General features: G+C 42.8%; 1 long non-coding RNA gene across 3 annotated transcripts; it reads left to right on the forward strand.

Annotated features, from left to right (window-relative positions):
- Nucleotides 1-718: 718 nt before the first annotated feature.
- Nucleotides 719-20,990, forward strand: LOC131492774 (uncharacterized). Of its 3 annotated transcripts, none has more exons than XR_009252286.1 (4): nt 719-874; nt 7,262-7,387; nt 9,177-9,354; nt 20,789-20,990. It is a non-coding gene; the product is annotated as an uncharacterized LOC131492774 (long non-coding RNA). The 3 variants fall into 3 exon arrangements; XR_009252283.1 differs by lacking the exon at nt 719-874 and adding an exon at nt 1,187-2,014; XR_009252282.1 differs by lacking the exon at nt 719-874 and adding an exon at nt 4,697-4,763.
- The last annotated feature ends 696 nt before the right edge of the window (nt 20,991-21,686 follow it).

Genomic DNA, 21,686 nt, shown 5'->3' on the forward strand with positions numbered 1-21,686 from the left:
CCTCCCAGTCCCTCATATGGTCCCTTCTCTTAATTTTTACTGTTAGAAAAATTTATAATATGTTCAAAACTAGAGAAAGCCCGTAGAGCAAACACCCACTCACCCATTACCTGGCTTCAAGAGTTATCGATTGACAACCGTTTTGTTTATCCATCTCCAACATATTTTAATGTAATCTTACCTTTAGAAAATTAGTGACTGATGATGTTTCCAGAGGATGTAAGTCTTTCAGGTGATCAAGAACATAGCGGGAGTGGGAGCGGGAGGAGGGGGGAAGTGTCTGGATTGATAATGTAGAAAAGGGGAGCATGCACAGAAAGAAGCGTATGGTTTGGGGCGCCTGGGTGGCTCAGTCGGTTGAGCGTCGACTTCACTCAGGTCACGATCTCGCGGTCCGTGAGTTCGAGCCCCGCGTCGGGCCCCTGTGCTGACGGCTCAGAGCCCGGAGCCTGTTTCAATTCTGTGTCTCCCTCTCTCTGACCCTCCCCCGTTCATGCTCTGTCTTAAAATGAATAAACGTTAAAAAAAAAAAAAAAAAGAAAGAAAGAAGCGTATGGTAAAAATAGAAAAAGCACTCACAAAGAAAACAACATTTGAAGGTTAGAGCCTATTAAATTACAGCTACAAATTCTCCACCAATAAGTGGGGTTTATTTTCCATCTTCTGAAATTGTGATTTTTTTTAAGCCTCAATCTATAGAATGCGGTGGAAGGGATGCTGTGGAATGTGGTGGGAGGGATAGTTCTGGATCTAACAAGTGAAGAGCATTGGAATCTTCCACATCGTCCCTCTTAGAACACTCATCATTGGGTTACTTGCTCTTGGATCCCAGCCAGCAGGCTGGGGAATCCCAAGCCATATGGAGAGGCCCCTTGTAAGTGTCCCAGGGGACAATCACAGCTGAGTTCCCAACTGACGATCAGCATCACCTGCCAGCTATGGGGGTGTGTGTGGGCGGCGGGGGGAGGAGGTGCATCTTGCTGTCACCAGCCCAGTCGAGCTCCTATCTGATATCCTGGTGCAGAAGAACCACCCAACTGAATCTCTCTACCCACAGATTTGTGAAAGAGAATTTTAAAAGTTGCTCTTTTAAGCAACCAAGTTTAAGGGTGGTCTGCTCCATAGCAATAAAGAAAGAAACAGAGTTGGTACTGCGAATATGGTGCAGCCGTGACAAAAAAATAAAAAAATAAAAAAAATAAATAGATGTGTGACATTGGCTTGGGGGTTAGTAGCAAGTGGAAGCTGGAAGGGCCTTGAGACTCGGTGACAGCAAGAAGTACAGGAGGAAAATTGTCTTGGGGAGTTGGAGAAAAGAGGAGCTATTTATGTACTGGTAGAAAATAGGGAACGTGTTGCCTGTGATAACATGGAAGAAAAGGTAGTTAATGAACGAGTGGATCCGGCCGAAGCTATTTCTGGGAAGAATGTTGAAGGTTACTTATTCTGTTGGCCAAAGCAAGTCAGAAGGCTCGGATTCAAAGATGGGAGAATGGACCCATTTCCAAGAAAGAAGTGACAAAGAATTGTGGCCTTTGCTGATCTACCATAAGGGGGGGGGGGGGGTTGAAAGCTCAAGGGTATTTATAATCCTCGTAGGCCGTGTGAGGAAGCACAACCATAACATGGAATTCTGACTTAAGAAGCATGAAGAAGAAAAGGGAAGTATAAAAAATCCGTACACCTTCAATAGACTGATGTGTTGATTTAATCCTTAATTAGAGGAGCTCACCAATTCTGCAAACCCACCCTTTGCTTCTTCTATTATCCCTGAAAATAATCAAGTGGGCCAGCCAGAAAAGTCACAGGCATAAATAGGAAATTTGCCCCCGCGAAGACAGAACAGACCCATTTCCTTGCTGTCCTGATTTTGAATTCAGCAGCGAGTCTGGTTTTCCCCTTAAACAGAACTAAGATCCGCATCCAAGCAAATTACTCTGCTCTGCTTTAAACAAAAGAATGTCATTGTGAAGATATAGGCTGTTTCATTTTTATCACAGGAAGAGATGTTAAGGTAGGTTAATGTCTCCAGAAATTATTTATCCCGGGAAATCTCCCGCGCATCACACTAAAGTAGACTGGGAATGAGAAGGCGTTAATCTGAAAGAGAGAGCAACCGCTGTCTTCCTCAATAACAGGAAACCATGCTTACAGCGAACCCCCCAAATCCTTAGGTCTTTTGGGTCTTTACAGATACTGATACTTAGCAGCTGTGTTCTATTATGTTGCTCGTGTGTGCCCCAAAGAGGGTCACCATACCTCTGCACACGGTTTTTATGTCCGTGATATTTGGAGGTTAATGAGGAGGTCCTGGGGGAAAAAAAAATACACAGGGATGCTGGTGAAATTTACATGTAAACATGGCTATCTTCTCCCATCTCATTCCGGTCTCCTTCACTTTCTCTGCAGAGAGAGAGAGGGGACACCCTAGAAGCTGATGCTGGAGACCAAATCTAAACAGGTCAGGGAGGGAAGGGGCGTGGGAGTGAGGTGAGGAGAATAAGCGGGGGGGGGGGTCTACCTGCAGGGACAGATGTGTGCCTCTGCATTAATCTCCTAAGGGGAGAGGACAGAGAGCCCTGACATGACTTCTCGCAGCTTCATTAATTCAGGGGTGGAAGAGGTCTTTTATTCGGCACTCCAAGAAGTTCCAATTCGCTGCCTCAATTTGAGAAACCGCAGGCCAGTCCCTGCATTCAGAAAAGCAAGCTTCGAGAGGACCTGGAACACTGTAAAAGTTGGTAGACAAACTGCTAAGCCACTCGGTCAGTTTTCCTAACTTAGGTTCCTCGCTCCACACAAAAAGACTAACCGTTTGCCTACCAGAGGATTCTGGTGGGGGTCCCCGCCCGCCACGTGCTGAGGCGACCCGAGGTCTTCCGTGCTCTGGGGTCACCATCTTGTCTCAGTCACACCCAGGCTCAGAACCCGGCCCAGCACGTACCTAAGCACAGATCTTTCTATATAATTGGCTTCCTTGTTCCTCTCCCCGTCCATGGCTTTCCTTTTCTTCATGTTTCTTTCTTTCTTATGGTAGTAACATTTCCAGAGTGCAAGAAATCTTGATTGTAGTCATGGTGTTCCCCTCTAACTCACTGATTGTTTTTAGCTTTTTAAGGTTTATTTATTATTGAGAGAGAGAGAGAGAGAGAGAGAGAGAGAGAAAGAGGGACAGAGAGAGAGAGCACAAACTGGGGAGGGGCAGAGAGAGAGGGAGGCATAGAATCCAAAGCAGGCTCCAGGCTCTGAGCTGTCAGCACAGAGCCCGACGAGGGGCTCGAACTCACAAACTGTGAGATCATGACCTGAGCCGAAGTTGGACGCTTAACCGACTGAGCCACCCAGACGCCCCCTTCTAACTCACTTATACTAATAATATCTGGTGCTAGTAATCTCACCATCCCACCTCCCATTTTCTGATCTATGAACTGTGGGGTTGGGGCTTTACTTCTAGAGCTAATATCCTATGAGGCTGGCACACAGGGTGTGAACACTCCCATGGCCCCCAGTTTTCCTTAACCGTAGCCCGAAAGGCATGTGCAGTAGATGAGTGTGGCTTCTTTTCTCTTTTTAGCAGTGTGTTCTTTGTTTTGTTTTGAACATGAAAATAATTAGTCCAGATGAATAATGTTTTTAAAGAAAAGTTAACTGGAGTGTCTTACACAGGAACAAGCTGGTATTTCTCCCATATGTTTTCTATTTTAAGCCAAAAGCCCAACAACGGCACATAAACCATTTGGACATGGAATTACAAAAGCCACTGAGAACAAAAATTTCCCCAATGTATCACAGCCATACAAATATCTGTTATTAAGTAGCAGGACTGATCTACCGTAAGCATTAGATGACTGACTTTACAATCTCTCACCGGCTACCTTGGGTTTGGTGGGGTTATGGATGCGTTTGAATTTGGCTAGGGAGAAGTGTGGGAGACGTTGCTTTTCCATTTACAAAGCATGGTTAGCTCTCATCTCGAGGAAATGCGCTCATGGATGACTGTTCCCATGGGCAGTATTATCAACACAGAAAAATCAGTGCCAAAATGATGAGTGAATGTTGAAGCTGAGGTGGCTATGAAACAAATACGACTGCATATTTCCATGGTCTTGTCTGGGAGAATGTAGTCAAGGCAGAAGTTCCATTGAGAATGTGCTTATAAATGTTTGGTCCAGCACCCATCTGGATGAATAAGCATCACGTTTCTCCCCACGCAAGTCTTTTCAGCTTTGTGGTTGTGATTATTATTTCCCGTTCACCTTTTCCTAGATTTCCAGGCTGAAGACATAGGCCTAGACGTTTCCCCAACCCCCCCCACCCCCCCACCCCCTCCCGTGCAAAGGATCTGTGACTCTATCCCTGAAATGTCTTTTCTTCTGCCTCTTTGCTTCTACTGGTCCTCTCTCACCCCCCTAATTTGAGTCTACACGCAGAAACAACTCCCCACTGAACATGCTCTGTCTTCTGTAGTCCCACAGCCCTTTGTTTGCATCTCTCCTATAATATTTATCAAATGGTGCCACGCTTTGGTTTGGTTTGTATTTTTGTATGTCTTACATCCCCATCGGATCATAAATAGATGTCAGGCAATGTTTGCTTTATGTTCAATTTTTTCCACAGCATTTAGCTCCGTACCTTGTACAATGGAGCCTCAATCTAGTTCATAAATTAGATTAAAAAGCTAACAAATTATTTCTCTAGGCCCAAGAAGCCTATGGGACATGATGGGAGTAGCAGCAGGATGAAGAGTACAGAACTGGAAAACGGTAGTAAGACTAATAATGACAATGATGGCACCCGTGTTGAGTGCTTATGGATTCTAACCCCTGTCTGCATATATACACGGCACCTTATGTGCATACAAAAAATCATTCTCTTCTAAGAGTTAATGCATAAGGGTGGTATTTCTTCTTTTTTGAAGATATTTACCTCATTTTGCAGATTAAACAAGGGAGGGGCAGAGACGTTAAAAGCCCTGTGCAAAGTCGTGTCGCCTAAGCATCAGGATTTAATTCCAGAAAGCCTGACTGCACAGCCTAGCATACAACAGGCTCTTTGGTGCTTCCGTCTCTCTAAGTGTCTCCTCTGGACCACAGAGGGAAAGCATGTCTTAGGGTGTCCCTCATGCTCTGTCTTCCTCCTGCTCCTGTAAAAGCTCTTAGACTCCCCGACTCTTTAAGTGACCACCCTGTAGCTCTCATAAGAGTCCTCCCCTGCTGCCCCAAATGCTCGGCCCTGGGCCTTTTCAGGCCCTCAGGATTGGACAGGAAAGTTGGGCAACTTTGTCCCCAGGATGTGCCACCAGGGCTCCCCCTGGCACTGGGCTTCCCCATGGAGCTCACGGGCTGGTGGGCAGGGACTCTTAGTATACAACTAAATACGAACCAAATATCACATAGTGATAATGAAGAATGAAAAGTGCAGCAGGATGTGGGAAAGGGGGTGAGCTCGGGTGGTCAGAAAGGGAGCCTCTCATAAAGTGACAATTAACATAAAGCGAGCATATATAGGGAACCCTGAGTTTTTAGGCACAGCTACTGATTAGATTATTTTTAGTTCATTTGGATTTCGCTGTCTTAGGAAGAAGAGTCAATCATGCTAAGCTAGAAGCTTAGAGATTGACTACTTAAAGAGTGTGAAAGACCCCATCAGGGCTGATGTGGGCAAAGGCAGGAACCAGAGAAGCCTTTTGGGGCACAGCTGCCAGCCCACGCTCTGAAAACCTTTCCGCCTTGAGAGGCTCTCTTTGTTCCTCATCCACGTCCCAGGGCCCGGGACGCCAAGCTCTTCTGGGGTCTGAAAACGACTACTAGAAAAGGGACTGAGCCAGGCAGTCACAGACAACCCAGCATGCACACGCGTGCACACACGCACATATCCACAGACACACTCATAAACCACACACATATCCGCATCCACCCACATGCACAGGCACATATATACACGCCCAGATGCGTGCGCATGCACACACACACACACACACACACACACACAGACTGCAAAATCTTCAAGGCCCTTCATCCGGTTTCCTAAAATCAAAGACTCCTCCTGGAAAGGCACAGATACATACACACGCCCATGCAAAATACACACATACAATCGAGAGTCACATAGACAGAGACATAGACATACAAACACACACCAGGAATGAATGCGATCTATCTGGTTAGGGATATTTTTAGAGCATCACATCAACGGGAAATCTCCGAGTTTTACATAGGAGGTAATTTGAGACTTTTAGCAAGCCAAGTGGGGGGCAAGGTGGAGACAGGAGCGCTTTCTCAGCACTCTTGTGACCACCCCCCCTGCCCCCCGCTGCCTCTGGCCATCACCTGTTCCACCTGTGCCTCCTCTAGATCAGCAACTTTTCAGTTTGATTTTCTGACAGTGTGGGTCTCAGCTTAAATCCCTAGAAAAGACACTTCAGGAATGTATTTTTTAAAGCAAATTCCAGTCTATTATTAAAACACCTGTTCAATCTTGAGACCATTCCTGACATATGAGGGATTACAGGAGGGAGAAAAAAAAATGGCAGTGCAATTTATGAGTTGTCTCACAATTCAGTTTGGAGGAAACTAATCCCCTGCATTTCCTGTCAAATAATTAGGAAAATTGATAAAAGTCATTCCCTTCGTATTTACAAAATTACACCAAACGCAACAGACTAATTTCTTACATGTCACCGTTTTTAGAACAAAGCAGGAAGGCAGGATGAAAGAATTGATTTCAATGCCATTCCCTGCATTTCGCCTCTGACAAGAAATTCCTTCGACTGCACGCTCAGTCACGGACGTGTGTCCATTTCAGAAAAGCTCAGCAATTTCTGTCTCTGCTGACGTGGTACAAGGGAATCCACACATGCTTTGTTATTTACCTTAATACACCTTAGCCCAACTCTGTATTATCTACAAGCCCCTGCAAGGAAACAGAGGGCTCAAGCCCAGCAGCGTGAGTGCCCTTGCCTTCTTCCCTGTGTGCATCAAGTCCATTAACAGACACAGCCCAAGAGCATCAGCTTTAGGTCAATGGCTTTTAAAACAAAGATTCTATACCACACAAGGACTTTTCCCAGAAAGGCAGAGAGATGATACAGAAAGTTGGATAGGGGAGGCATGTGCTGGAAAGTAAGATGAACACACATCAAGTTCAATTATGAAACTCAATCCTCCACCCCCACCCCTGCAAAATGGAGCCACCCAAACTTTTTAATTTCCTAGAATATTTTCTATCTTCTCCATCCTTCCTTGCTTCTTTCTCTTTGCAGGTGCTTTTTTATGTGTTTCATGAGACATGAACTTGTGGCTAAGAATTGTATCATAATATAGATGAAAAGAAATATGTCCCAAAGGATTGTGACTGGGCTCGATGTGGGGACTCAGCTGATGAAGAGGTAGGTCAGAAAACTAAGTGATGTGATAATGTTCGAGACTGCAAAGATCCCAGGCTTCGGTTGGAGACATAAGGAGGCCAGCCTTGAGAATGCTCATTAGGAATTGACTTGCAAGGAATTGGAATCTTTGGAGGAGAAGAAAAATTAACTCCATCCTGGGAGGACAGAAACTGAGGGAAAGGAAAGAAATGAGTTAAAAGGGTTGACAATATAACTGAAAGCACTTTGCAGATATCAACCTCTCAAGTATAGGTATTACGTTCACCATGTACTCATTCGTTTGTTCAATCAACAAACATCAATTGAATATCGACCCTGCCATGCAGTGTGCTAGGCATTGGAGATATAACAGTGAACAAAATTGACAAAGCCCCTGCCTTCAGGGACCTTACATTCCAGTGGGATAAATAAGCAATAAACATTTACATCCATTTTAATAAAGTGTTAGTCACAGATGCTACAGATGTTATAGAGAAAACTGAAACCAAGGAATGAGCTAAAAGATATGCTATTTTATTTTATTTTATTATTATTATTTTTAATTTGTTTTTACATTTATTTATTTTTGAGAAACAGAGTGAGACAAAGCGTGAGCAGGGGAGGGGCAGAGAGAGAGGGAGACACAGAATCTGAAGCAGGTTCCAGGCTCTGAGCAAGAGGTCAGCACAGAGCCTGATGCGGGGCTCAAACCCACAAACCGTGAGATCATGACCTGAGCCGAAAGTCGGACACTCAACCGACTGAGCCACCCAGGCGCCCCAAGATAAGCTATTTTAGATAGCGTTGTGTGCCCTGAAGGGGAAAAAGAAAGAGGAAGGGGCCTGACTTGTAGCCTTTGCTGATTTTGTGGCGTAAACACTCCCACCATGGCTGATTTAGGCTACTAACACGCCATCACTGAATGCGGAGGTGGGACGAGATGGATTGACTCTTGCAATCTGACACAAGCCTGTTCAGCATACCTCTAGTAAACAGAGAAGGCTTCTATGAAGAGGTGGCCTTTGAGAGGGAACCCGAATGAAGCCAAGTACTCAGAAATGCAGATTGATGAGAGAAGGATATTCCAGACAAAGGGAAGAGTCATTGCAAAGCATAGGGGCAGGGCCTTGCCTGATGAGTTTGTGGAACAAAAAAGAGGCCAAGGTAGCTGGAGAAGAGGGAGCAGGAAAGAGAGGCAGAGCCAAGGTCATGAAGTGCTGTGTAAAGCACCCTGAGCTCGTTGACCACTACTCCAGGTGTGGTGGGAAGTAATGGAGGGATTTGAGCAGAAGCAAGAGCTAGTGGGACTTGTGTCTCAAAAGGATTCCTCAGGCTGCTCATGGAAACCAGAGTATAAGGTTGGGGGCAGACGGGAGCAGAAGCGGAAAGACAAATTTAGAGCATTTGTCAATTATCTAGACAAAAGCCGATGGTGGATTGAATATGAGGGATAATGGTAAAGATGGGGAAAAGTCATATTTGGGATCTATCCATATCTGTCTATTTATCTATCTATCTATCTATCTATCTTTCATACACACATACACACACACATGTATACATATAAATATACATTTATGTATACACATACATGTTTACGTATATATACATGTATATACATTTATGCACACACATATAAATTATACATTTTATAAATTTGATATATTTTCAATAAATAAAAATACTTTTATATATTTTAAACAGCTAAAAATAAATTTTTATATATTTTCTACATTGCAAGTACATTTTAGATTTTGTATATTTTAAATACATTGTATATATTTGATAAATTTTATATATTTCAAAATAGTTAAATTTCCAGAATTTAAATATACATCACCAGAGGTGATGTGACTTGCCTTCGGTGACACACAGAGGAAACGGTAAGGCCAGGATAACGCCAAAGCCACGTCAGCGCTGGTCAGGATGTGATGCTAATGGAAAATAAAGCAGTTTTGAACCACGGGACCCGAGGACGAGCCGGACTGGTAAGACATTTGGGAAATATTTTGAAACTAGAAGAGGCAGCATTTGTTCATGAATTCGATCTAGAGAGCAAGAGAAAGAGAAAGGTCAGTGATGTCTCCATAGATTTTTATCTGGGCATCTGGGCTATAGGCTGGCCATAAAGTAAGTTGGGAAGTACTAGGGGAGAACATATTTATGGGAGAAAGCTAAGCATGTCACCTTGGATACGCTAAGTGTGAAATGCTTCTTCAATAACTCCAAGGAAGGGGCACCTGGATGGCTCAGTCGGTTCGGTGTCCGACTTCGGCTCAGGTCACGATCTCACAGCTCGTGGGTCCGAGCCCCGTGCTGGGCTCTGTGATGACAGCTCGGGGCCTGGAGCCTGCTTTGGATTCTGTGTCTCATTCTCTCTCTGCCCCTCCCCTGCTTGTGCTCTGTCTCTCAAAAATCAATAAATGTTGGGGCGCCTGGGTAGCTCAGTCGGTTAAGCGGCCGACTTCAGCTCAGGTCACGATCTCGCGGTCCGTGAGTTCGAGCCCCGCGTCGGGCTCTGGGCCGACGGCTCAGAGCCTGGAGCCTGCTTCCGATTCTGTGTCTCCCTCTCTCTCTGCCCCTCCCCCATTCATGCTCTGTCTCTCTCGGTCTCAAAAATAAATAAAACGTAAAAAAAATAAAATAAAATAAAATAAATGTTAAAAAAAAAATTAAAACAAAAAATAATAACTCCGAGGCAACGCGGAGAGGTGGTTAGAGATGGAGTCTGGAGTTAAGGAAAGAGAAATAAATGTGGGAGTCATTGAGCTTGTAAATGGCATTTAGCCCCATTGTATACAAACCCATGGGGTATGTGCTACTAGCCAAAATTTAGGTGTTAGAAGATGGGAGAATCAGGCAAAAATAGTTGAGAAATAAAGGAAAGCGAAGTAAAAATAAAACAAGAGAATTTTGGTTTCCCCGAAGCCAAGAGAAAAATATGCTTCCAGAGGAGAATGGTCAGCTTTGCAAAATGCTTTTCAGAAATCAAGAAACAGGGCAATTGTGTTCGCCAACGTAAGGGTCATCGGTGACCTAGACAGAGTTTCAGTGGAGGACGTTGGCGTGAAGTTCCAAATAAGGAATTTTGAGAGAGAACGGGAGATGGGACGAGGGAGAAAGTCAACAGAGACGACACTTTCAAGCTTTGTTTTGCAGCAGAGCCGAGAAATGATTTAGTAGCTGTAAAAGGATGTGGAATCAAAAGAGCTATTTTTTAATAAAAATACTACAGCATATCTGTGGGCCAATTGCAATGAACCAAAGGGAAGGGAAATCAGTGACACTGTAGAGAAAGGAGAAAATTCTAAGAAAAAAGTCCCTGAGTGACAGGATAGGAAGAATCCCAGAGAGCAAGTCGAAGGGAATATCGTTCTTACGTTCGAGTCCCGACCATTCATCCACCGTAACAGGAAGAAAGGCAGAGGGTGAACAGTACAGGGGCAGGCCGTGTGGAAGGTTGGTGGTGAGCAGGGAACCATTCTCTTTAGATTGCTTCTGTTTTCTCAGGGAAGTGAGAAGCCAAGTCATCAACTAAGAGTGCCTAGCGCGGAAGGTGTATTTGGGGTTTGAAGGGCAAGGAAAACAGTGTTAGCTGGCAATATGGAAGACTGAAGACTGGAGAGTGAATCAGCTGTAGGGCTGCCTGCCAGTGCTGAAGGTCCACTTGAGATTTGCTATCATGCATACAAAGTGAGGCCCGTCAACAGTCGTCAGCATGGCTGGTATTTTCCTCCAGTGATATTCAGCTCTCGGAGTGCAGTTGAATCTGAAAGCAATTGGACTTAATGAGGCTTGGAGTTTTTCTAGGCACAGGAAAAGGAGGCAGAGAGGAGCCGGGGAATAGAGCATAATGCATGGGAGTATTTATAATGCAGGCATACCTGATTTTATTGCATTTGTTTTATGGGACTTCACAGATATTGCTTTTGTTTTTTTGTTTTTTACAAACTGAAGGCTTGTGACAACCCTACGTTGGCCAGTCTACCAGCACCATTTCTTCAACAGCCTGTGCTCATTTTGAGACTCTGTATCGCATTTTGATCATTCTCCCATTTCCAACTTTTTAATTCTTATCATATTTGTTACGGTGATCTGTGATCAATGATCACAACTCCCTGAAGGCTCAGATAGTGGTTAGCATTTTTTGAACAATAAAGTATTTTTCAATTAAGGTAGGTACGTTATTTGTCAAGCCATAAGGCTATTGCACACTAAATAGACTCCAGTATAGTGTCATCATGACTTTTATATGCATTGAGAAACTAAAAAGTTTACTTCGTCCGTTTTATTGCGATACTCACTTTATTGAGGTGGGCTGGGACTGGACCCACAATATTTCCAAGGTACGCCTGTAATGGCCTATGGTCCCTAAGTTATGCAGGGAGGAAAGTGAAGAGGGGTGTGTGCGTGTGTGTGCGTGTGTGTGTGTGTGTGTGTGTGGTAATGGCTGTGGTGGTTGTGCTGATGGAGATACCAATATCTGTACCAATGGAGATAGGTATCAGTGGATTTGAGATCCTAGTAGGTCTGGGGTTGGAGGCGTGAAGGGGAATAGGCTGAAAATATAGAAGAAAATGGCCAGAAAGCAGAATAGGTTAATTGAGATTTTGGAAGTGGAACACTCACAAATAATAACAAAGGGGACGAAGGAGTTTTTGTTTTTGCTTTTTTTTTTTTTTTTTAATCCCAACCCCAGGCATCACCCCTAATAATTGAATGGTAATCTTGGAGGGGTGGGGCTCAGGCATTTGTATGTTTTAAAAGTTTACCAGGTGAGGGGCACCTGGGTGGTTCAGTTGGTTAAGCGTCTGATTTCGGCTCAGGTCATGATCTCATGGCTCCTGAGTTTGAGCCCCGAGCCCCGTGTCAGGCTCTGCGCTGACAGCTCAGAGCCCAGAGCCTGCTTCAGATTCTGTGTCTCCCTCTCTCTCTGCCCCTCTCCCCTCCCACTCATGCTCTGTCTGTCTCTCTCTTTCGAAAATAAATAAACCTAAAAAGCAAAATAAAATAAAAGTTTACCAGGTGATACTACTCTTCATCCAGAGCTAAGAACCACTGGATTATGGAATTATAGTTTAATTGTTATGGAGCAGAGCCTGGGCATTAATAGTTTAGAAGTCTCTTCTAGTTTGTTGTTGTTGTTTTCCCCAAAACTTTTATTATAGTAAAATATACATAATATAAAGTTATATTTGCATGGAAAATCTTTCTATTCTTTTACTTTCGATCTTTACGTGTCTTTGGGTCTAAAGGGAGCCTCTTATGGACTGTATACAGTTGGATCCTGTGTTTTATCTATTCTGCCAATATCTATCTTTTGATTGGAGAGTTTAATCCATTTACTTTGAAAGTAATTACTGATAGGGAGGAACTTGTGTCATTTTGCTATTTGTTTTCTATATGCCTTATAGCTGTTTTGCCCTCATTTCTGGCATTAATATCTCTTTTTGTGTTTAATGTTTTGTTGTTGCTGTTTTCATGTATATATGTATTGCATGTGTGTATGTATCTATGTATGTGTGTAAGTATTTAGTAGCAAATGTTTCAATTCCTTTCTTGTTCCCTTTTGTGTATGTTCTGTAGCCATTTCTTTTGATTACCATGGGAGAACTCTTAATATCCTACAGTTATAACACACTAATTTGAATTTCTACCAGCTTAACTTCAATCATATACAAAAAATCTGATTCTTTCTAGTTCCATCCCCACCCCTTTTCAACTTATTGATGCCTCAGGATTATATCTTCATACATGATGTGCCCCCCAAACACAAGCTAGTTCTTTTAAATGCATTAGTCTCTCAAGATGTGTAGAAAACAAGATTTGGAGTTACAAGCCAAAGCTACAATCATAGTGGCTTTTAGAGTAGTAACTGTTTTGTTTTCTGGGTTTGTTTTTCCTTGGAATGTGTGCAGCCAGTATAAGAATCACGGTTGTAGTTTAAAGACAAAACCACGATTTGTCACCACTATTCTGAGAAGGTTCAGCGTGGAGACTGCAGACTACCGCTAACTGAGCTCCAATTCGGATTCCTCAACTGTCAACTCTGCAACTCGCTTCTGGAGAGTGGCTTCCCCTCTCCACGCCTCAGTTTATGACCTGAATCCAAAAATTAACGTTTAGCTAATAAAGTCTGTACGAGGGTAAATATACTGTCTACGTTGAATATTCAGCAGTGTCCGACGTATGAGAAGGTCTTATTCAATGCTAGCTATCATGTCATTGTTACTCTTCGGGGCGGCGGGCAGATCTGGCTTCAGATCTTGCTCCCGCGGTAACCTGTATCCCACCCTTTGAGGCAATTCACAACCCTTTCTAGGACAACAGCGTTTCTTCTTTGGAGATGGAGAGGCCGCTCAAGAACTGTGGTTCTCCAGCTTTATCCAGGATCCCAATCATCCGGAGTTTCTGATTCTGAGGTGCTGGTGTCAGGTTCGAGAATTTGCATTTCTAATGAGTGCATTCTCCTTTCTGTTGATATTTAGCAGAGGGTCAAGAACTTGTGTAACCCTGTCCAAGAATTAGAGAAATGAAAGAATTTAAAGAATTTGGAGTTACAGAACAAGACCGCAAAGGCTGAAAGGAGTCTTGCTGTTGACACCCTTCCCCCACACATACAGAAAAGACGCTCAGAGAGAAACAGCTGCTGGTCAGAGTTCATGCAAATCTAGAACAGACACCCCGGTTGGCACCCCTGTTCATGGTTGCCCCCCACCCTCGGCTTCCTTCAGCTCATACAGCACCTGGAAAAGAGTTTTAACAACTTAGACCTAGTTCTAGCAGTGTTTGATCATGTTTCCCTAGCCGGAAATTGCAAATGGGATAACAATAAAAATAACGGTTAACATTTATTAAGTCTCGTGCCGGGGCTACCGAAATAAACTATGTTCCGCTGGCCGTCACCATCATTTGCCATGCGTTACCATTGTTCGTACTTTCCAACCCTTCTGAGAATCCTTGGAGATGTCTCAGGTGTGCTCACGGACAAGTTGGTGCCTTTGCCGGGTTTTTCCCTGCTGTTCACACCCCTTCGGTGATACTGGATGCTGCAGTTGTCGTGGAGGCTTGGCTGCCTATAAGCTTTACGGAGGCTCTTCATCACCACCCTGAGGGCTCTGCCCTGAAAAGCTGATGAGCTGGTCACCCCACCATCACAGGTGCAGCCAAGGCTCTGGAGCCTTCCGTGGGCCAAAGCCTCCCTGTGTTTCAGGTAGATAGTGGAGGACCCCAGGAGCGCCTGTCCAAACTAAAAAGCTCCTCACAAAGCTCCACCCTCAGGGAGACACGGTTGTGCAGCTTTGGGACTCCAGTAGACCTTGACTTTCTGAGCCAGGGGCAGACGATGGGTCTTCCCCCTTTCAGGTCTATCTGTGTGCTCCCTCTCTTTTTCAGTTGGTTAAGCATTTGTTGGCTACCAACTGGGTTTCTCAGTTTAGTATCATCAGCCTGATTTGGAGGGAATTCCTTGAAGAATTTGGCATTCCTAGAACCAGAGGGTCAGTTTTGGGTGGTTTCGTGATTGCCTTTGTGATTTCTAAATATGTTAGTGAGAATTGACAGATGCTGAATAAAGGGAGTGCTTACCAGGTTTTTTTTTTTTTTTTTCAACTTCTTATTTGTTTTTTTTTTTTTTTTTAACATTTTTATTTATTTTTGAGACAGAGAGAGACAGAGCATGAATGGGGGAGGGTCAGAGAGAGAGGGAGACACAGAATCCGAAACAGGTTCCGGGCTCTGAGCTGTCAGCACAGAGCCCGATGTGGGGCTTGAACTCACGGACTGCGAGATCATGACCTGAACTGAAGTCAGACGCTTAACCGACTGAGCCACCCAGGCGCCCCTCAACTTTTTATTTGAATGAAGTTTAGAATTACAGAAAAGCTTCAAAGAGCAGTATAAAGTCCACTTATGTTCCTCACCCAGCTTCCGCCAATGCTAACATCTTATGTAGCCGCTGCAAGGTGACCAAAACACATTAACCGAGGTTAATTTCCCTCGGTTTGTACTGCTAACTAAACTACACCTTATTGGAATTTAACAAGTTTTGCGGGTTTTTTTTTTTGTTTGTTGTTGTTGTTGTTGTTGTTCTTGTTTTGTTTGTTTGTTGTTGTTTTTTGTTTGCTTGTTTGTATGTTTTACTAATGCACTTTTCTCTTCTAGAATTGTATCTAGGGTCTCATATTTCTTTGAGTTTCTCTCCCTTGGTCTCCTCCGTTTGCCAGCGTTCCTCAGTGTTTCCTTGTCCTCTGGGGTCAAGACACTTTCAAAGAGTACTGGTTGCTTGCTTTGTCCCCACATCTGTGTCTCTCTGATGTGTTCTTGTGTCCTAATGAGATTATAGGTTTTGGAGCAAGAACGAGGTTGTCTTTTTCTCAGTACATCGTATCAAAGGAGCTCATGATACTGAGTTTTCTTGTGGCTGCTGGTAACCTTAATGACTTGGCTGACGTAGTATCTGCCAGTTCCTTCACGAAGTTATAATCTTTCCCCTCGAAATGAGTAAACACCCCGGCAGAGACACCTTACGGTGATCCAAACGTCCTTTCCTTCCCGTCAAGCTTTTATCCATCAATTTTAGCTCCACTATTTGACCTTCTCTACGGTAATTGCTGTGGCACTTGCCTAATGGTGATTTGCTATTTCTCTCTCTCTCCATTTATTATTTAGAATTATTTCCTAAGGAAGAGTTTGTTTAATTCTATAACTTTATCCATAGGGATTTATGGATATTCATGTTTTAGTCTGTGGGTTACAATCCAATGCTATCATTATTTATGTTGTTGTTTGGGTTGCCTCCTGCAGCAGAAGCAATTTTTACTGGAAACTTGCATTAATATCATTCATTCCCTTTTAATTGTAGACTGCATGTCGCTATAGTATAATAACCACCCAAGGGGCTTGTTAAAATATAATCCTTGTCCCCAACCGTGATGTTCTGATTTAAGGACTGGTGTTTGGACCCTGTAATCTGCATTTTAACAAAATCCTTGAAGGGTTGTTAAACTAGTGGGCCTTAGGACCCATGTGAGGAGCATTGCCTCAAAGACAATGTTTCAAAGTATATTATCCTGATTTTGTATCCATATATCTTTATGTATTTCCATCTATGTGCCTATCCATCTGCCTACCTACCTTATGCGTGTGCACAGACACACACACACGTGCACATGCGTGATTTGTTATTAGGTATTCTGTTTTAGAAGCTGCCTTCTTTTCATCAGTAATTCCATGAAACTCTTTGCATGATAATGAACATGCTTCTGCAGTTCCATTTGCAATGGCTATTATATTTTATGTATCATAGCTTGTTAGATGCGTTTATTGTTAAAAATAATATTGTCCATCTAGGTCTCAAATATAACTGATCATTTCTTTAGAATAAATTTGTTGAAAAATGTTGACTCAAAAGCTATTCAAAAAGTTAGGTCTTTAGAAATATATTAACAGTTTTGCCCCTGCTGACAGTATGTGATGGTGTTTCTCCCGCCATACACACTTTAACCGGTACTTAATCATGATCTTTTTATAAAATTGGTAGCCAAAAAAGGTATCTAATTATTATTTAAATTCTTTATTTTTAGGAAGTTAACCTCCTTAATAGTTTTATTGGTCATTTGTATTTCTTCTCATGGAGTGCAAAGTTGAAACTATACTTCTCGATCAGAGAAACTAAAAGGAAATGCACAGTTTGCAGGAAGATTGAGTTTGTGACAAAATGAAAGACAGATTGTTCTACCGAGAGGTGGAAAAGACGTTTTATATCTACTTAGCTACTGAAAAAAAAAGACCGTACAAAAGATGCATCCTGTGTGTACATCCAACATAGCATTTTTCACACAGCTTTATTTGTCTATTCGTCTGTCTCCCAAGTTATGAATGATCCGTCTCTTAAGGGCAGAACTTTATCTTGCTTGATTTGTACCCCACCCCTCCAATGTCTATCTAGTGGGGTCTTTGGTCTCTAATTGCATTCTTGGGAATGTTAGCTGCAAGAGTAAAAGAATATCCCAGTGAGAGTCAAACATCTAGCATCATCCTTGCACTGAGAAAAGAGTATCATTCACCCCTTCCAACTCAATATTGGAAGCAATAGCATCTTAATTGCTATTAAAAATTGTCACTTCTCTGGCTGCTGAGACTGATTGTTTACTATTTCAAAAAAGATGTTCTGTTTTAAATTAGTTAAAGGTAAATAAGCTTTTAAAGCTAAAGGAAAATTTCTAAAAACTTAGAGTAAACTGGTTATTGCTCTGGCCAATAAAATTTAGTTATACGATTTCTGGGAACCGAGAAAAAAGGTAACCGTGTTGAGTTGTATAATTTTTATTGCTTCTATGAAGAAACCTAATGGGGAGAAACTAGGGGAAAAACACGTTTCATCACCAAGATTTTTACGTAGATGAAACCTCAGTTAACATCATGGATAGTGTCTTATACTAAAGTTTTCTAAGGGAAAGAAAACACAAACATAAGCACACACACACACACATTCTGTGTATAGATATAAACTTGTTTTTTGAGGGCAAAATGGTATAGCCAAATTCAATAAGCACATTTTATTAGAATATATCCAGTTGTATTGCTTTCGGAATATCACATTTATATAGAAACAAAGCTCAGAATACCCAGATTCATGACACAGAAGGGACCTGCTACACAGGTTATCTTGTAAGGGTGTTAACTTAGAGTCTGCAGGTACATAGACAGGCTTAGAGATACTTGTTTGCTCCTGAAATTCTTTACAATACCTAGATATTTTCTGGGAAGAAGGGCCATATCTTCTTCATATTTTCAAAGGGGTCATTGATCCCTGCTTAATCAGAGTAACGGATATTCCCTAAACAACCTTTGTTTGATTTGAATGTTATGCTTTCTGGAGAATTTTTAAATTCTCATTCCCTAATCTGAGAATCAGGAGGAAGCATCATGGGATTTTTCTGGGAAGAGCAGGGGAGGGAGTGAAATCAGCTTTGTGCTCTGGGCGTGCATAACCAAGAGGGCTGGTGCCACAAGGCAGCTGATGGATGGCCAGCTCCCGCTTCTCAGGTGGGTCCCTGCTTATTGAATAACTCCAGGCCATAAATTGCAATTGCTTCCCTCCTTTTCTAATTTCAAAATCTCTCATTAAAAATTTACAGTGGGCAGTCATCCAGCAATTTATGACTATGTCTAGACAACTGAAAAACAGCAGACAGTGGCAGGGTCGATTTGGGGTTTTCGCTTGTCTTGGTGACCAGTTCAGATCAGGGCAGAGTTGATCAGATCAATTAAGTGCAAATCAGATGTTAATGCCACTAGAGAAATTGACCCAGAGAGAGAAACTAATCATTCCCTCTGGGAATGGCTGGGGCCACAGATGAACATCCATTCTTTTGTTTTTGAGCATGTGTCTACAGCATCACTGTATGAGTCAGCTTAGGCTGCCATAACAGAATACCACAGATTGGGCGGATTAAACAACAGAGATGTATTTTCTCACAGCTCTGGGGGCTGAAAGTCCAAGATCAAGATGCTGTGAGGGTTAGTTTCCAGTGAGAACTCTTTTCTTGGGTTGCAGACAGCTCCCTTCTCCCTATATCTTTACATTGCCTCTCCTCCGTGTATGTTTAGAGCTTTCTAGTATCTCTTCCTCTTTTAACAATGATACGGATCATATTGGATTAGGGGCCCAGTCTTAGAACTTCATTTAACCTTAATTACCTCCCTAAAGGCCCCATCTCCAACTAGTCACACTCGAGCTTGGGGCTTCAATCTATGAATCTGGTGGAAGGGCACCCAATTTAGTTTATAACAATGACTGCCTAAATAAGACAGGGGCTGCTAAAGCTTCTTGTGAAAGTCAAGTGACACTCCATTGCTTTTAGACCGGGAGGGATTATCAGTTAGCATGCATAGGTTTTTCAGAAACCATCTATGCTTTATTGACATTGCTACCAACAAAACACAGGCAGACAGACAGTCAGAAAACACTCAGGAAACCCAAAGGGAAAGATTGGCCAATGATGAGTCTTAACCATCATTAGAGAATTCCTACCTCCAGAAACAGAGGTCTGGGGTAAATAATGTCTTATAATGTGTGTCAGTGGAGTGGGGCTGAAGCAATGAAAGTGTATGGTTCAGTGCCCAGATCTTCCAATTCCAGGGTGTGCCCGTGTTTGCTCATGGGGTAATGGGCTATGTGTAATTCTTAACGAGGTGGCAAATTGGAGATTTGTGGAAGCGGAAGACATGCTCAACCTGTGTGGAAAGATCACAGGATCCTTGAGTTTTAGAAACGGTAGCCTTACAAAATTGAGGAAAACTAATAGCCCCCCGTGTTTGTTCGGAGTATCACGGTTCAGGAGAGACTTCTGCACACTTACTGCCTGGCTGAGGCTGACACCGGGTGTGAACACCTGGACAGAGCTGGGCTGGCCAAATTCTTTCTGCCGTGGATCTGGAATTGCAACTGAAAGGTATCAGTTCATTTTTGCTGGTGTCTGGAACTAAGGGCATATTAAACCCAGGCGCTATGAGATAAGTGTATCCAAACGGCCCCAGTGAAAGCTGTTTGGCAGAGAGAGAGGAGAGGGAGTAGATATGCAGAGAGTAGCAGGCAAGGCTCATGGAGAAGGAGAGAGAGTGCACACATGAGCTAAAGAGACGGGAGATAGGGAGGCAGAGAATGAGAGGGCAAAGACTCAGTTCCTCCCAGACACAGGCTAATTCTGATTGGCGTGACCACCTCTGTGGGTGGGTGGGTGGACTGAGTTCACCGAGTGGCAAAAGGACGACCCTGGTGAGGTTTGGAAACTCCCAAAGGTTTTGCTGATTTTACAGTTCAGACTCTGGTCTAATACTTCTGTCACTAAACAATACTGCCTTCTGGAACACCTACAGAGCTACGAACCCTGTAGTTTAATGATTTTTGTTTTTTGCTTTTTGTTGGGTTTTTTTTTTTTTTTTTTTTTTTTTTTTGAGAGAGAGAGAGACAGAGAGAGAGAGGGAGAAATAAGGGAGGGGCAGAGAGAGGGGGAGACAGAGGATCCAAAGCAGCCTCTGTACGCTGAGAATGGAAAGCTCGATGCACGGCTCAATGCAAAGTTTGAACTCATGAACCATGAGATCATGACCTGAGCAGAAGTCACTTAATTGACTGAGCCACCCAGGCGCCCCTGAACCCTGGGTGCTTAGTTTAATCCTGAAGGTAGATTTCAGCACAAAGAACATTAATCCATGCAATGAAACCCTTTTAAAATAACTCAAGACATATATATATATCCCAGAAATATTTTTAAGTGTCTCTATTGTTCCTCTCTGACCGACTCTTTGCATACACCACAGTATTTCCATGTATCTTGCTCCAATGACTCGCTTCCAGTAAAACCTCTTTTGCTTTCATCTAAGCCTCCGGAGAGATATATATTTATTTATTTTTAGTTACAAGTTCAAGAACTTTCTAGAAGAATGAAGAAGGAAAAGAGAATGAGAGAATTCAAAGAAAACTCTATTGTCATGCGGAGGGAAAGCAAAGGCTGCAAATACCCCACTTTTACTATATGCATCCCTGTAGACCTATAATGGCATCTAAAAAGACCATAAAATCTTAGAATTTGGGATCCGAGAAGGACTTTTGAAATTATTAAATCTAGACAACAGCTCTGCAAATGACTCTTGGTCCCAGATTTCAGAAGCACTTTTATAAAGATTTTACCTGTAAATAACGGCAACCTGATAAAATGCGTATATTAGAAGGGGAAATTACTGAACTTCTCATATAATTGTCAAGGCTAGAACCAGAAGGAACTTAGTAATAATTTCTTTAGCCTCCTTACACTGCTGGTTAAGTGCATTGGAAGTTAAGAGAGGGGCGCCTGGGTGGCTCAGTCAGTTGTTTCTGATGCTTGATTTCGGCTCAGGTCATGATCTCATGGTTTATGAGATCGAGCCCCCCCCCGTTAGGCTCTGTGCTGACAGCATGGCGGCTGCTTGGGATTTTTTCTCTCCTTCTCTCTCTGCCTCTCCCCTGCTCACACTCTCTCTCAAAATAAATAGACATTTAAATAAATAAATAGACATTTAAAAAAGAAGAAAGTTAAGAGAATCAAGTGATTTACCCAAGGTCTGAGATCCAATAGAGCTGGAGTTAAAATTTCAACTTGCTTCTCAGAGTGCTTTGACCAATGTCTTTATCCCCTTAGACCATTGGCTTCTAAACATTTTGTTATTTTAATTAAAAAAATAGAATTATTATTTACATAAATTAACGTAAGCAACCCTAATTGGTAATACCAATAATCTTTTCAGTGAAGCGGTGTTTGACCGTCCTTCCCCCAAC

Source organism: Neofelis nebulosa, chromosome 2, assembly GCF_028018385.1.
Source record: "Neofelis nebulosa isolate mNeoNeb1 chromosome 2, mNeoNeb1.pri, whole genome shotgun sequence".
NCBI lineage: Eukaryota > Metazoa > Chordata > Mammalia > Carnivora > Felidae > Neofelis > Neofelis nebulosa.